Source organism: Drosophila novamexicana, unplaced genomic scaffold, assembly GCF_003285875.2.
Source record: "Drosophila novamexicana strain 15010-1031.04,08,12 unplaced genomic scaffold, DnovRS2.1 tig00000960-arrow-arrow-pilon, whole genome shotgun sequence".
In the NCBI taxonomy this organism is placed as follows: domain Eukaryota; kingdom Metazoa; phylum Arthropoda; class Insecta; order Diptera; family Drosophilidae; genus Drosophila; species Drosophila novamexicana.
In genome coordinates this window covers 1,134,623-1,149,272 of record NW_020824833.1, presented here as the reverse complement: position 1 = coordinate 1,149,272, position 14,650 = coordinate 1,134,623, and the positions used below count along the sequence as shown (strand labels likewise).

Below are 14,650 nucleotides of genomic sequence, written 5' to 3'. Positions count from 1 at the left end.
AGAATTTAATATTTAGTATGCTCGGGCAGATACTTTTGATTATAAAATAAATTAAAAATTAAATTCATATACATATGTAGTTTATAATTATAATTATATAGGTCAATCATAGTTTGATCAGTTCCAGATTCAACGACGGGTAATTTTTGTCGCAACATATTTCGAAAGAAGTTAAAAATACCATCTGCAAAAGTGTTTAATCCTAGAACGTATTTTCTTGAAATTTTTTTTTTGTTGATTTTTTTAAATTTTTTACATTGTGAAATTTATTGCAGCTGCTCTAAAAATATTTCAATAAATTAACTAATTATTTTTATTATTTAAAAATGATTATTTAACTTAATATTTTAGCTAGTTTCCTAGTTTCGCTTCCAAACCATGTTGCCAAGTTTATGTAACTCTGGTGAGGGTATCACAGCCAATTGCGTCCCCACAAGAAAGTTTTCCGAAGTTTTCCATACATACACTTGCACACACACACACAGATATCACAGCGGACCAGTTTGGAACCTTCAACAAAGTGAACCCCTCTAGACATAGAGGGGCTTTCCTCGAAGGGTTAAGCTGGGAAATGGGCTCCCAAATTGCCGAACATCATTTGTATTTGCTATAGAACATTTAGCCAGGCCTATAAGCAATGACAATACGTTATCAAATTGTTAAAATTGAAATTGGATTATATTTGCATCAGATTATATAGAGATCGGCAGAGAATGGCGAGGATATAAATTATGAGCTTAAGAATGCCACATTTGAGTATTGAAAAGTTCATATGGTTGGTTAGTGCAGAGTATCTCGTAGTCGACTAGAGCCCCAAAACATGTTATGATTTAAGTTTCTAAAAAGAACAAAAACAAACGTTGCTTTTTGCCTGCGTGAGAGAGTACGCACATGCACACATAGATTTCAATACAATTACATGCATACAGTTACATACACATACATATGCATGCACGAATGTGTGTGCGTGTGCTTTGCATCGATTTGCCCGTTATTTTGGTCAAAATTCGTTTTTGCAGTCGATTTATTTCGTATTCGTTTTCGTTGATTTTGCATTTTGCACTTTCGGCGCGTGCATTTTGTTATTGTTGCTTTTGCTGTCGTTGTTGTTGTTGTTGTTGTTGTTGGCCCTTGGCTCTTTTCTATGGCAATTCCTGCTTCGCGTACGTTACGTACACACATATTTATATGTACATATTTTGTTTTGTTTTTCAATTCGCAACGAATGCGCGACGCCGACGCCGACGTCGACGCCGACGCCGACGCAAACAGAATTGTAGAAGAAGCTTTCGTTGCCGCGCATTTTGCCTATGCCAATTTTTTTTGTTATTTTCCCTTTGTACACTTTCATTTAGTTTTAGTTGTACTGCGCTGCACTATAATATTTCCAATGTTGTTCTTGCTTTTGTTGGTATTTTCCACAATTATTTGCGCGTGTGTAAAATTTTTTGCTCGTTCTGCTTGCTGTTGTTGTTGTTGTTGTTGTTGTTGTTGCGTCTTTGCCATTTGCCATAGTACAAAATGCTACGCCATTGCGGCGAAAGCCAACTGCGTAAATAAAGGCAACAAGTGTGGCCCTCAGTCGGCGTCAGGCAGCGTGCGGCAGCGCAGTCGGCGTTACAGTTGTTAATTGTTGTTGTGCTTATGTTAGTAATGCTTCAATGCAAAATTATCTAATTTTAATGCTAATTCTAAAAAGTCATTAATATCGCAATATTAATTGGTTTTCATCTTTCATATGATTGCGCAATTCGTAACGGCGCATCAATAAACATTCTCTCACAACAAGTGTGCATTATCCAAGAGTCGCGCAAGCTTTTACCGCAAAGGCGCCAGCCCGACCTCTCTCTCTCTCTCTCTCTCTCTCTCTCGCTAACTGTGTCCGTCCCGCCGCCCCCTTCCGCCATGTTTCTTAAGCTTGCTGCATATTTAACGGCTAACACGTGTAGCTACATTGTAATCGGACATGCAGGGCGGGCGTCTACCATGACAGGGAGGTTGGGCGGCAAACGACATGCCGTTACAGTTTACAGTTGATAAGAAGGCGTCGCCATTGTTGTTGTTGTAACTGTTTCTATTTTGTTTGGCAGGTGTTGCTGTAATTGCAATTTTAATGCGTCGCAGCAACAATTGTAATGGAACCGACAGAGTTGCCAATACATTCAAATATTTACATATGTCAATCAACATATTATGTGCATGCATGACATACATATACATATATGTATCCGATTGTCAGTGAATTTTAAAGCTCACTATGGAATTCGTTTCACACTTTTCGGGAATTTTACCTTCCTCAGGTGACAACGTTTACCACTATGATTGGCCTCGAACTCACTTTAAGAAATTGCGAATGAATGATTAAGAGAGGCAACTGGGCTCGGGCAACGCCGGGTAATACAGAGAATATAGAAGCATGTAACACATACATATGCATGTATGTACATGCGCATATGTACATATATGTAATACATGCTACTATTTCCAATTGTCCAATTGCCGATAATCAAAGCTACACGCAAAAAGTCTTATGACACAAACTTTGGCAACTTTGTTGCAAATTGCGTCGTTCTCCCAAAGGCCCTTTTAAGTTAAAGAGAGAAGCAAGTTTACATCGACCTTGAATACCGTTAAAAAGTTCGAGTTGGGCTTTCGGGCGCATACGTAATGCAATCCCTTTGCAGCCTCAAATCAGGTTAATATATATATATATATATATATATATATATGTATATGAATACAAAAATGTAGAAATGTTAAAGTCAGGACAGTTTCCAAGGACGTTGACAACCCACACACGATAAACAACGGGATTACATCTGTTTACATTATGTGCTTGGTCCAAAATAGACTCTGTAGAGGAAATTTTGTTTTGAATTATCCTTCGTGGAGTTCTTATAATTAATTTTCGTAGAATTATGCTTCGTGTTAAATTTATTTAACTTGTATTAATAAATATCGACCCCTAAATTCAGATTTTTGTTGTATTAAATATTCCTTTTTTATCCAAATATATAAATATTTACCTATTTCAATGTGAACTACGTTTTTGTAGCTATTCCTTAAAGGGCAAACATACATACATATATGTATGTATGCATGTACATATGTATGTATGCACATGTATTTGCTTGCAATATTCATGAACTTTTCATTCTTAATTATAAGTTTCTAGTCCCAATTGAAGGGTGTGCGCTGTTTGGTGTGATCTTTTTTTTTTTTTGGTTGTTTTTCCAGGCAACACCCACTGTGGACGTTGCGCCAAAAAATGCAATAATAAATTACATATATGTATGTACGATGAGAGCTTTTACGGTTAAATTCTTGGCGTGATTCATAACAGTAAGCGTGGACAAGAAGAGGGCAGGCAAAAGCTTTGGGAATTTCATCATTTTGCGCTCAAGCCCAAATGAGTGCAAACGAATTGCAATAATCCAAATGGTTTTGTTTGCAGTGACAGTATGTATGCATGTACATATGTATGTATGTGCATGTATGATGTATGCGTTATTGCTTTTATCTATGCATGTATTTGTACATATTTGAGTACACTTGAGTGTGGCATTTGAAGTGCATTTGTTTATCAATTGAAAAGGTTTGCTCAGAGGTCAGGTCAGGGCAGGGGACGATGACAATCGAAATGCAGATGTGCAGCAATTGGTGAATTTCGCAAGGATTACGCACAAGTGCAAAAAAAAATCAAACTCAACGCAAAGAAGACAAGACAACAGAAGCAGCAACAACAAGAACTACAAGAACAACGATAATATGCCTAACACGAGTAAACAGGCAGAAACAGCAGCAGCTGCAAAAATAACAATACGCAAAGAAGACAGCGACAAAGACAATGCCAAAGACGCTGCTCGCAGTGGTACGCCGCGACTGTACTCTATACACACACATACAGGCATACAGGCCGAGAGACATTTAGCAAAAAGGAGACAACAAATGCAGCGTTGAGCTTTATAACGGAATGAACCTGCGCTCGCACAGAAACACTCAAACACACGCACACAGAGAGGGCACTATTTGTTGTTGTTGTTGTTGTTTGGTTTCGTTGTATGAGCGCGCGTCAGCGCCGGCCAAGAAAGTGCACTCAAAACAAAACCAAGAAAGAAAATACATGCTTGACAAATTGCTCTCAAGCTTTGCGGCGAGTGCGGCGAGTAAAAACTGCTCAGTTGGCACTGGTCGGCACACACTCTTCAAGCAGCGTTGTGGAAGTCGTTGCCGGTTCTTGATTGTTCCTTGCCGGTATTTCACAATGTGTTTATATTTTGCATGGTACATACAGATGTGTGTATATTAAAATGTATATATATCTAGATGCATTTACATACATACACATCACGTATGTATTGAATTTCACAAACAATTGAAACAGAAACAATTAACTAATTATAGAACTCATAGGCCAGTCTGTAGTATTGCAAAAAATTGTGATGCATGTATGTATGTAAATGTGCGATACCGTTGAAAGGCGCTCATGAGTGGAACTGTGACGGCGCAAGAGAGCAAAACAATACACCACACTGTGGTGAGCACTGGACTGAGCAATTGAGCGCGATTAGCGTGAGAGCGAGCGGCGTTTGAGTGAAAATCTCAATTGCCTGGCAGCATGTTGCGGCAGCATGTTGAAAAGAATATGCAGCTAAACACAAACAGATACATTTTACAGTTAAGTAGAAAAGGTTCTTCAAAAGCCTTCGATGGGCAGTCGTGTGGGAAGTAAAGTGGAAAGGGTGGGTGAGGGGGGCTGCTGCTGAATATTTGCGAGATTTCTTTTTCTGCCAATCAAGGACATTTGCCATTTTTTCGATGGCCTTTTACGCAACCAGAGTCTGCCCCGAAATTACATTAAACATTTAAAGGTGTCTGAAGGGAGTTACAGGTTGTGGGGCAGGGAGGGACGGTGGGCCTGGAGCCGCTCCTTTTTTTACACACACACACAGACACACGTGCAGGAAAATGTCTGCTTATCCTTTTCATTTTGTTTGTCTTGCGGCCTGTCTGCAAATTTGGCACAAATACTCAACTGGACGGGCAAAGCCTCGAGGCAGAGGCAGCTTAGCAGAGGGGGAGGGGGTAGGTGTAGGTGGGCATGGCGAAAAGCGGCGACGTGTGTCTCTCGCACTGCGTGCTGTCTGCGACCTTCAAAACCCCATAATGGAATCCGAGCAACAGCAACAACAACATGGCCAAAACAAACTTGCCAGACAACAAAAAGGAGCAGGACATTCAACTTGCCGAGCCGCACCAGAATGCGTGCGAGGGGTTGGGGGAGGCGGAGCAGAGACACAGACAGCCAAAGACTGGCGGGGAGAGGGCAAAAGAGAGCGAGACAGAGAGAGAGAGCGCGACTGGGAGGGGGAGCTAGGGACGGGTACTTGCGTACTGCGCAATCAAGAAAATCTACAAGGACTTCGTCCTTCACCATCCGATTGTCGTCCTTGTCGGCGTCGCCTACGCTTTCCATGAAGGTCACACAGCAACAGCAACATAACATCCCGACGCCGTCTTTGCATCCTTGCTTTCGGCTGCTTTTCCTGTGGCTGTGGCTCCGCATCCTGATTGGGGCCATAACAAAGTCTGGGCTACCGCCATCAGCATCAATTCAGCTGGGAAACTGGGCTTGGCATTGGGACTTGGGCTGCAACTGGGGACTGGGAAATGGCATCCAGACAGCTCCATCTCCGACCTCGACTCCGACTCCGACTCCAGGCTACCAGGCTCAAGGACACGACTGCGGGCTAATGCCTAAGTATCATTACAGAAGGCGAACTTAAGGCGAACGACTTCAATATTGACTTCTGCTTCGGAATTCTGTGATTGATTTGTCTACATGTTTTCTCTGATTGACGAAGTGCCTGGCTAGCTGACTGATTGGCTTATTGATTGACCGGCTACTGACAGATTTATTGATTGACTGTCCGAACGATTGAAGGACTGATTGATTAACTGACTGATTGACCGGCTAACTGACTGATTTGCCAACAGATTGATTGACTAACTGGCTGACTGAAGACTGCCTGATTGATTGATTAAAGACAGATTAATTGACTGACTAAATGATTGACTAAATGATTGATTGAATGACTAAGTATCATTACAGCAGCGAACTTAAGGCGAACGACTTCAATATTGACTTCTGCTTCGGAATTCTGTGATTGATTTGTCTATATGTTTTCTCTGATTGACGAAGTGCCTGGCTAGCTGACTGATTGGCTTATTGATTGGCCGGTTACTGACAGATTTATTGATTGACTGTCCGAACGATTGAAGGACTGATTGATTAACTGAGTGATTGACTAACTGGCTGACTGAAGACTGCCTGATTGATTGATTAAAGACAGATTAATTGACTGACTAAATGATTGAATGATTTGCACGCAGATTCGTTGATTGAATGATGAATTCTTATTTCTGATCAATCCGCAGAAATTTGAAATTTTCGCTGTAGTTCGACAAATGTAATCGTGGAGGCTTAAGGCTATAGGGTCCAAATTTGTACTCTTAAGCTTTTAGTCAAGCTTAATAGGAAAACTAAATATAAAAATTAATTAACCATTTCAGATGATCTACAAAGGATGGAAGTTTTTTTCATCTTTATTTTGATTTCTATAAGAATAGTATTGTAAACTTCAAACTAACTAGATAGGGTTTGTACGGAAATACAAGAAGAATTAAAATGTCGTCCAACAAATGTTTTGAAGTAGTCAAAATGTTAATCCCTTTTGATAACACTGGCCTTTAACATACGCAGGACATAATCCGGATTGCAAGCCAAGGAAATGGCGGAATGTTTCATCAGTTATCACAAGACTGAGAGAGAGACTTTGCCAGCAACCAGGGAGTTCAGAGAATCAATCGCACTTAGGAAGCTGAACATAAAACAATAACAAGAAATAAGAGCCAACTCTTTAGTGTCGAGATGGGATAGAAATGTATTTCATAAACAGAACTTCGCCAAGCTCATATGTTATACATAGTCAAGGCAATCGCAACGAGGAAACAGATATACAATATAATACACTCGGACAGATGGACAGTCCGACATTTGTTGAGACTCAAGGTATTTACTATTGGGCGTCACATAGTTCGTATCGAGTCTGTTGCATCCTCTGCAAAAGGGCATCAAAGTGCCCGAAAAGTGGCGCACAAGTGGCCCGACAAAGGACCCACTCGAAACGCTAAGAGGGCAGCATCAGCAACAATAATATGCGCATTAGAATGCTGCTGGCCGGCGTATTCGAACTGCAAATACCCTGTAACGAGGCTGAAATAGTAAAAATGCATTTTGGAATGCCTCCTTTGACATCCATTGGCAATTGGACTTCAACTCTACCATCATATCTCAAGCATTCATCATATTTATAAGATTTGCAAGATATATCCATATCATGGCTTTATCATTTTCCAATAGCTTCTCCCATTTTTAGGCATAGCTGAAAGATTATATAAGCTTACTTTTTGTGAAAGTTCTCATATGATATATACACATGGAGAGTATTTCATTTTTTTGATACTCTTCCTATTCCCAGTTTATTGGGGCTTACATTTCGGATCGGACTACCGCAGCTATTTCCAGCAGGGCAAGAAGTATTTGTAGCTCGGATCTGAACTCAGATTATCTAATAGTTTTATTTAAATTGTTTTCCATTTTCATAATTAATAATAAACTCGAGTAAGTTAGTAAATAATGTAAAGAAAGTTAGTTAAATCAAATGTGATCGTTATAAGAACTGTACGTGTGTGTCGCCCGTTCCACGCATGGCTACAGGGTATACAGAGCGGAGTAATTGACGACAGCCGACAAAACAAAACAAAACAAAACAAAAAAGAAAAAACGACCCCACGCCCCGCCACAGCCAAGGTTCCGTGTGCTACGTCGGATTTGTTGGCCTACCTTGGATTCTGGTACGGGCTCTGAATGAGAATCTGACTCTGGGCACCGGGGCCCGGCACTTGGTTGCGCGTCTTCGTCAAAATGTTGCACTTGAGGTTATCTGAGGAAAATCATTAAACACACACACACACACACATGCAGACACACTCACAGAGAGACAGACAGCGCGCCGATAAGCATGAAAATCTAGCCTGCTGTCACGTCTCACTCTCGCTTTTCCACTCACTTTTACTTTCCTTTGCCCTAATGCTCTTTGCAAGTTTCCTGCGCTCCATTTCCACAAATGCCCTTTAATAATTTCCGATTTGTTTTAGACCAAGCCATCGAGAACCAAGTCGAGGCACTTGGGAAAATCGATCAACGTGCTGGAAAGAGAGATCTTTCAGTTTGCCGAATACCAAATACCTGCTTCTAGTCGCAATTCAATGTTATATTACCTTAAATTATCTAAATTACAAATTTTGATATGAAAGTTATTTGACTACTGAACTATTTGATTGAAAAACTACAACAAATATCACAAACGCTTTTCACGCATTTCCCACAGTTGCGAATGGAATTGCCTAATAATAAAATAATATTTCAGCTGGCTTGTTGCCTCAAAATTCTGACTGAAAGTGAAGAATAAAATAGAAATAAAATATATATGCACAGCACTAGGTATAAATAGATTAATCAGTTCATTTGAATTGAAGGTAATAAAAGTAGGATTTCCTAACGGGTTTCCACCCATTTTCCGCCTAGTTATGGCGACTCCAGTTTCCAGTATATGCATACGATTAGAAAGGGTACCGCAAATTACTGGGTATTTGAGTAGCGGGCACACCCGACTCGCACTAGTTATCAGCTGAAAATCCCTTTTCCCTTTCTTGGCCCACAGGCAAAAAGTCGCATCGGTCATACTATTTCCACCGTGAGCCGTGACCTTTTCTGCGCCATCTCCGACCGTATCGAGCACCCTATCGCATATATATATATATATATCTATATATGTATATATGTGCATACTCCCGATATTTTTGGCCACCCTTAGAAGATTTTTACAACAAATTTAGAATGCAGTTTGTTGGCACGACGACATCTCGATGGTTTTAAATTTAGCCCACCTGGGGATTGCCGTCATGTTGTTTGGCTATTTGGAGCGAGAGAAAGCGAGAGAGAGCGAGAGAGAGAGCGAGAGAGACATTTGTAGGAAAAGAGGAAAGAAAAAGAGAGGGGGAACCGCTATAAAGATATTTCGTACGCCTTTCAAATGCTTGCGACAGCTTCTATTAATCTGACTAACAGAGTATTTATCACAATACCGAAATCAATTAACAGGAGACAAAAGCTAAATGCGGATATCCGCAGCTTAAATACCCTTACAGACATATTAAGCATCGACAGTTTCCAATAGAGAAAATCCTGTCTCCATTGTCAAAAGGTGTCATAATAAGACGGTTCGTTTCCTTCTCGACCAGATGATACATCCATCCAGATGAACACTTAAATGGGATTATCCAAAAAAGAGAAAAACCTGCCTCCATAAGATGGGTTAGTAGGTCGGTTTGTTTCCTACCCTTCAGACGGTTAGCATCCAGATGAGCGTCGACATCCGCTTTAATCAAATTCACCCGTTTCAGCATTTTACTCACGGAATCTATTTACGCCTAATGTGGGTTCTTGTTGGGGATTCTGCGATTATTTATATCCATCTATTATTTTCTTTCTGAAAGTCTGCCTGAAAGTCAAGCAGTCTTAAATGTTGCCCTTGTTTAGGAATGACATTTATTTCTCTTTTCATAACTCTTACATTTTCATTATAAACTTATATATATACCATATGTTATACGAATCGCATTCAACGGCAGATAATTGGGTTTTTTGCTGTTGCTGTTGTTGTTCCTCTTGCCAAAATTTAGTGAAGAATTTGTTAAATAATAGTTTTATTGTGCCCAGTATTTATGGCTGTGACTGAAACAGTTGATTAGCCGAAATGGCATTTATGATATCATAACAATATCAACATTATAAATTAATTGTCGAGGGCCACACATGCGCCTGATATCAACCGGTGAAAGTAACTCTAATAATAAAACCAGCAATATAAATATCCGGACTCTAGTTTCCGGCCCGAGCACTCTCTGTGCGCTGTACTCATTCTACAATTGAATGGAGAAAGTCCATAATCAATGCCCATATCATATGCTAATACTATAATCCTTGTCAGATCAAGGTCCTCTACAGGTGGGTAGCACCCAGCACCTAGAAATACCTCTTGAGTCAGGTGCGTGTGCGAATGCGTATATCTCTCTCGGCTAGTTGGTTATATCTGGTGCAAAATCTTATCAAATGTCACGGACTTAAGTGGCATAGTATAATTCATTTTAAATACTCAACTAATTTGCTATCACTTTTTTTTTTTGTTAGTTGAGCTGACTATTCGAAGGTCGCTATTTTTCGTATCGCCCGAAAGTCGGATCTATATATATGTGTATGTAGCTGCCATATGAGCATATATGTACATATGTAGTCATACTTGTGCGTACATATATTTAATTTAATATATATGTATATATATATATACATATACACTCGGACGTATAGTTCTCAGCTATATATGTAAATACTTATCAATCAAGGTCTGCATCGCGCGATTCTGCAAATATGCTTTGTTAATCTCATACTATAACTCACGCACACACGCACACGCACACACATAGTATGTATGGTTGTTTTATTTAAAACTGCCCAACAAAAGCAACACATCGCCAGAACTATTAGGATTTTTTTATTTGATTTAACTTTGTACGTTTTTTCTTTCTTTCTTTTCTTTTTTTGTGAAATTTTTTATACGCATTTCGCACTATTCGTACGGCGGCGTTTAATTATATTATGATAATAAAAACAACAATAAATTGCTGGCCACAACGAAGGCCATGTCTAGTATTTGGTATATGGTTCTGGCCTGGCATATTTCTTCAATCTTTCCTCAAATTTCGCTTGAAATTCGTTTTCTGGCGTCACCATGGGAAATGGGAATTTGCGCCCAGACATAGGGTATTTCGTAGTTGTGCATTAAGTGTTAGTTAACTCGTCAGTTATCTAAAGTAACAGAGTTGCCAACAACCAGGGCTGCAGGCCCTTTCTCGGTTAGTGAAGTTGAATTTCTTACTATCTATAATAGAATTATTCAATTGTTAGTTCATTTTGTGATTTTTGTGAGTTCCTTATCCAAATGATCCAGTTCAAGGTTTGCTTCCTGCTAAACAAGGACAATTGTTCTTGCAGGCTTAAACTGATTCGGCTCACAAGCATGCTATAAACTAATAATATGTCGAATATATAAAGCGAAGGGTCTATAGACTTTTGGCTATGGACTTTGCTTGATATGACAGAATGTTAGTTAGTTCAGTGAGAGAAGAGACAAGGCAGAACCGCTAATTAATAAGCAGAGGCAAGGGCAAGAGATTTCGCATTAAGACTTTGAGGAAAGAGAAAAACGCGAAGCCGAATAATAAATCAGTAATAGGCGAGTATAGAAAAATATGGCAATATGCTAAAGGCGACGTTTAGAAGTTAATTAAGCAAATTGGAAGAACAAAAGCCGCCAAATGGTGGCCGGCCGAAAGGCGAGTTGTTTGGGGGGCTGGTGGGCAGTAGGTGCGGCACGCCCAATGGGGGGTGTCTGCGGTCTGATGGGCCAATATCTATTTTCATACATTTCCAATCACCGTTTGCCAATTGCCAATGGAGGCGAAAGATTAATGAACGCGCCGAGCCTGGGACCCAAGTTGATTCGCAAGCAAAGAATCTCGCCATGAGAAATGGAACTTCGACTCGAAGATACAGAGCCAAAAAGATACGTATAGTCCAATGGGACATGGCATGATGAGGCTATGCATAATTGAGCCGCATGCTGGGAGAGAGAGAGAGAGAGAGAGATGAAAAGCACGAAAGATCGAGATCGTCTTCTAGCTGGAAGACACTCTAGCTGACAATAAACTGGGTCGCATTTTCTGGACAAAAGGAAGCTTGCGAAGCATAGAGCAAAACACAAAGCGCAAGAAATCAAACAATAAAGCGGAGCTTGCTTAGAAAGGTTGAAATAGAAGCAACAAAAAAAAACTATGATAATCAAGTTTCTACAAATTCACATGCATACACACACACGCGCATACACATGTACATATATGTATGCATGCATACGTATCGGTGTGTGTCTTCTTTATGGGCTGGCGAAATAAAGAACGCCATACAAATTAAAATATTACATGGTTGACCCTGAAACTTGGATAACGCCGCGAATACATTAAGCGCGCCGGCACAGTGGGGCAAACACCATTTCGAGAGAGAAACAAAATTATATGAATGTAGAATGGATTATCCCGAACGGATTTTCTTTTTGTGAATGCCGTAAAACAATTATGTAAATATTAAATTATATGTAGTATAATTATACAGATATCTTGAAATTGCATTAATAGAAAACTTTTGAATCTGTTTCGATGAACTTATTTTTGCTTGCATTCTGGGACTTATTTAAAATTATAATATTTTTAAGAACAAATTTATAATTTTTGGTTTTTATAATAAATAGTTATGCTTTAAAGTTCCTTATCTCACTTGTGCTGAAAATTAAAATAAAATAAAACAGGTATATTTCTAGATCTACCAATAAAAACTCATTTCTATTAGGCTTCCCATTCCAGTATATTACCGATTTTCGATCTGAACTTAGATCGAAATTATTTTTGTTATATTTGCCAGGTTTTGCCTTGTCTTTACATCAGTTGAATTGTTCTAAATGGTCGCTGTCAGAATGGAAAGTGACTCTCACTTTTTAATCATTTTGTAAGCATGCGGCCCACTGTGCGGCCAATTCACACGTTTCACGCAATGTTCGTCGGTCGCGCCGATCTATTGCCGCCGACCACTGTGCCTGCTGCTCTTGTTGCCGTGCTGGATGGGCAGTGATACCTCCCGGTTGCAGCCCTTCAAAGGCCGTGCCAAAACCAAAAATAAACACTATTGATGATGTTTTTGTTGCTGGCCGTTTGTCCGAGACAAGTGTATAGAAATAGCCAGAATCGGAGCCAGGTCCAATGTGGCCAAAGGTGATCGGGTTTGTCGCGTGTGCCAATGGCGCGTTAAATATTGGTAGATCGCTCGATTGGCGATCGCGGCGCATGCGCGGCTTAGAGGCTGCTGAGGCTGTTAATTTTTTGTTAATTCACTAAAAGGGAGAGGCAGAGCTGGAACGGGCGGACAATAACCTGAAGCTGTTGGCTGAACTTGATGATCCCACAACTAAGCATGTGGTCTGGCACATTCCAAAGATTTGACAAATTCGCAGCTCGCTGCTGGCTAATTCATTAGATTCGTCATGCGTTTAGTTTCGGGGCTAATGCGTGCAAATTCTTTTTAATTAAAATCTCAAATACATATATACAGTGCTAAACATATGTACAAACACTTAACTATTTATATAAAACTGAGAGCTTTGCCCTTTGTTATATAAATTCCACCCGCAACTGTGGAAAATTTGTGAAAATATGTCACACTTTTCGCTAATTTCACCTGCTTTGGTGGAAATGGGAGTAAAAGGTTGTATGGGCAAAGTTTCATATACATATATGGTAAGCTAATCGGGAGATCTTACATTTACATACGTTCAACATATATTTAAATATATCTGTATAATAAATGTTATTTGCAACATGATTCGTCTGTTTTAATTTTTTCAACGGGCGAAAAATAGGTGGAAATAAAACTTAGTCCGGGCAAGACCGCGTAATATCCGCTAGTATCATGTGTACTTGTAAGTAAATATATGTATGTCGGCGTGTATGTACCGTCAAAATAAAATACGATAAAGTCTGTGCAAAACGCTTTGACACCCGGCTACGTCTTTTGTTTCGGCCTCTGTCTTTGCTTCTGCTTTTGCTTTTGCTTCAGCCTCAGCTACCGCTCGGGGGCTTGCTCCTCCGCTTCCCAAGCGTAGCGACGCGGCGCGTGGGAAAATAACCAAACCACAAAGCTCTTCGCGCTGAACGAGCGAGATAAAAAGTCTAGCAGCGCAGGCAGATAACGAATAATAAACACACTTAAATACCCTACACACTGCGATGGTCGTAGCTGTGCGCAAAAGCTGAAGCCCACAACTAAGACCAGTGCTCAAATCGGAAGATACCCTGTAATCAGCACCGAGCTGCCGTTATAAGCATTCGAAGTATCTTTTATGTATACATCTATATCCACAAAAACACAGACACAGACACACAGACACTTTTTGCTTGGACTCCCCTCAGCCCGAAACTATAGGAAGTGCATTCTTGAATAACTTAAGTATTTGAAGTCCGATCTGGCTGAAATTCAAGGCGTGAATGTGGCTTAAAAAAGTATGCCAAAGCAACCAACATACCAAATTAGGAGTACTTAGAGTCTTGTAAGTCTAAGAGGAGGATGTCAATGACACTTTTTTTTTGAGAGCAACTTTTTTTTTATTGTTGAAATAATCAAATTTGCAGTGACCGAGATTGAAGTGCTCATGTAGACGAATAAGCAGACAGATAGGCAGACATGACTGGAGCGGAACAGATAAACGTTCTGATCAAATATATATATAGAGAGAGTCGAAAATACCACGTTACATACATTTGTATAAATCCATAATACCCTTTAAGCCATTTTCAGAAATATACAAGTAGAGAAGATTTCAGACCCAGGTGGGGGATTTACTTATGTCTGTAGGATAAGAGAAAG

The 14,650-nt window shown here is 39.9% G+C and overlaps 1 long non-coding RNA gene across 2 annotated transcripts; it reads right to left on the bottom strand.

The window, feature by feature from the left end:
- Window positions 1-346: 346 nt before the first annotated feature.
- On the bottom strand, window positions 347-8,413 carry LOC115765348. Of its 2 annotated transcripts, XR_004018107.1 has the most exons (4): window positions 8,344-8,413; window positions 8,133-8,271; window positions 7,907-8,006; window positions 347-628 (listed from the first exon to the last, which is right to left on the bottom strand). It is a non-coding gene; the product is annotated as an uncharacterized LOC115765348 (long non-coding RNA). The 2 variants fall into 2 exon arrangements; XR_004018106.1 differs by lacking the exon at window positions 347-628 and having other exon boundaries at window positions 7,637-8,006.
- Window positions 8,414-14,650: the final 6,237 nt, after the last annotated feature.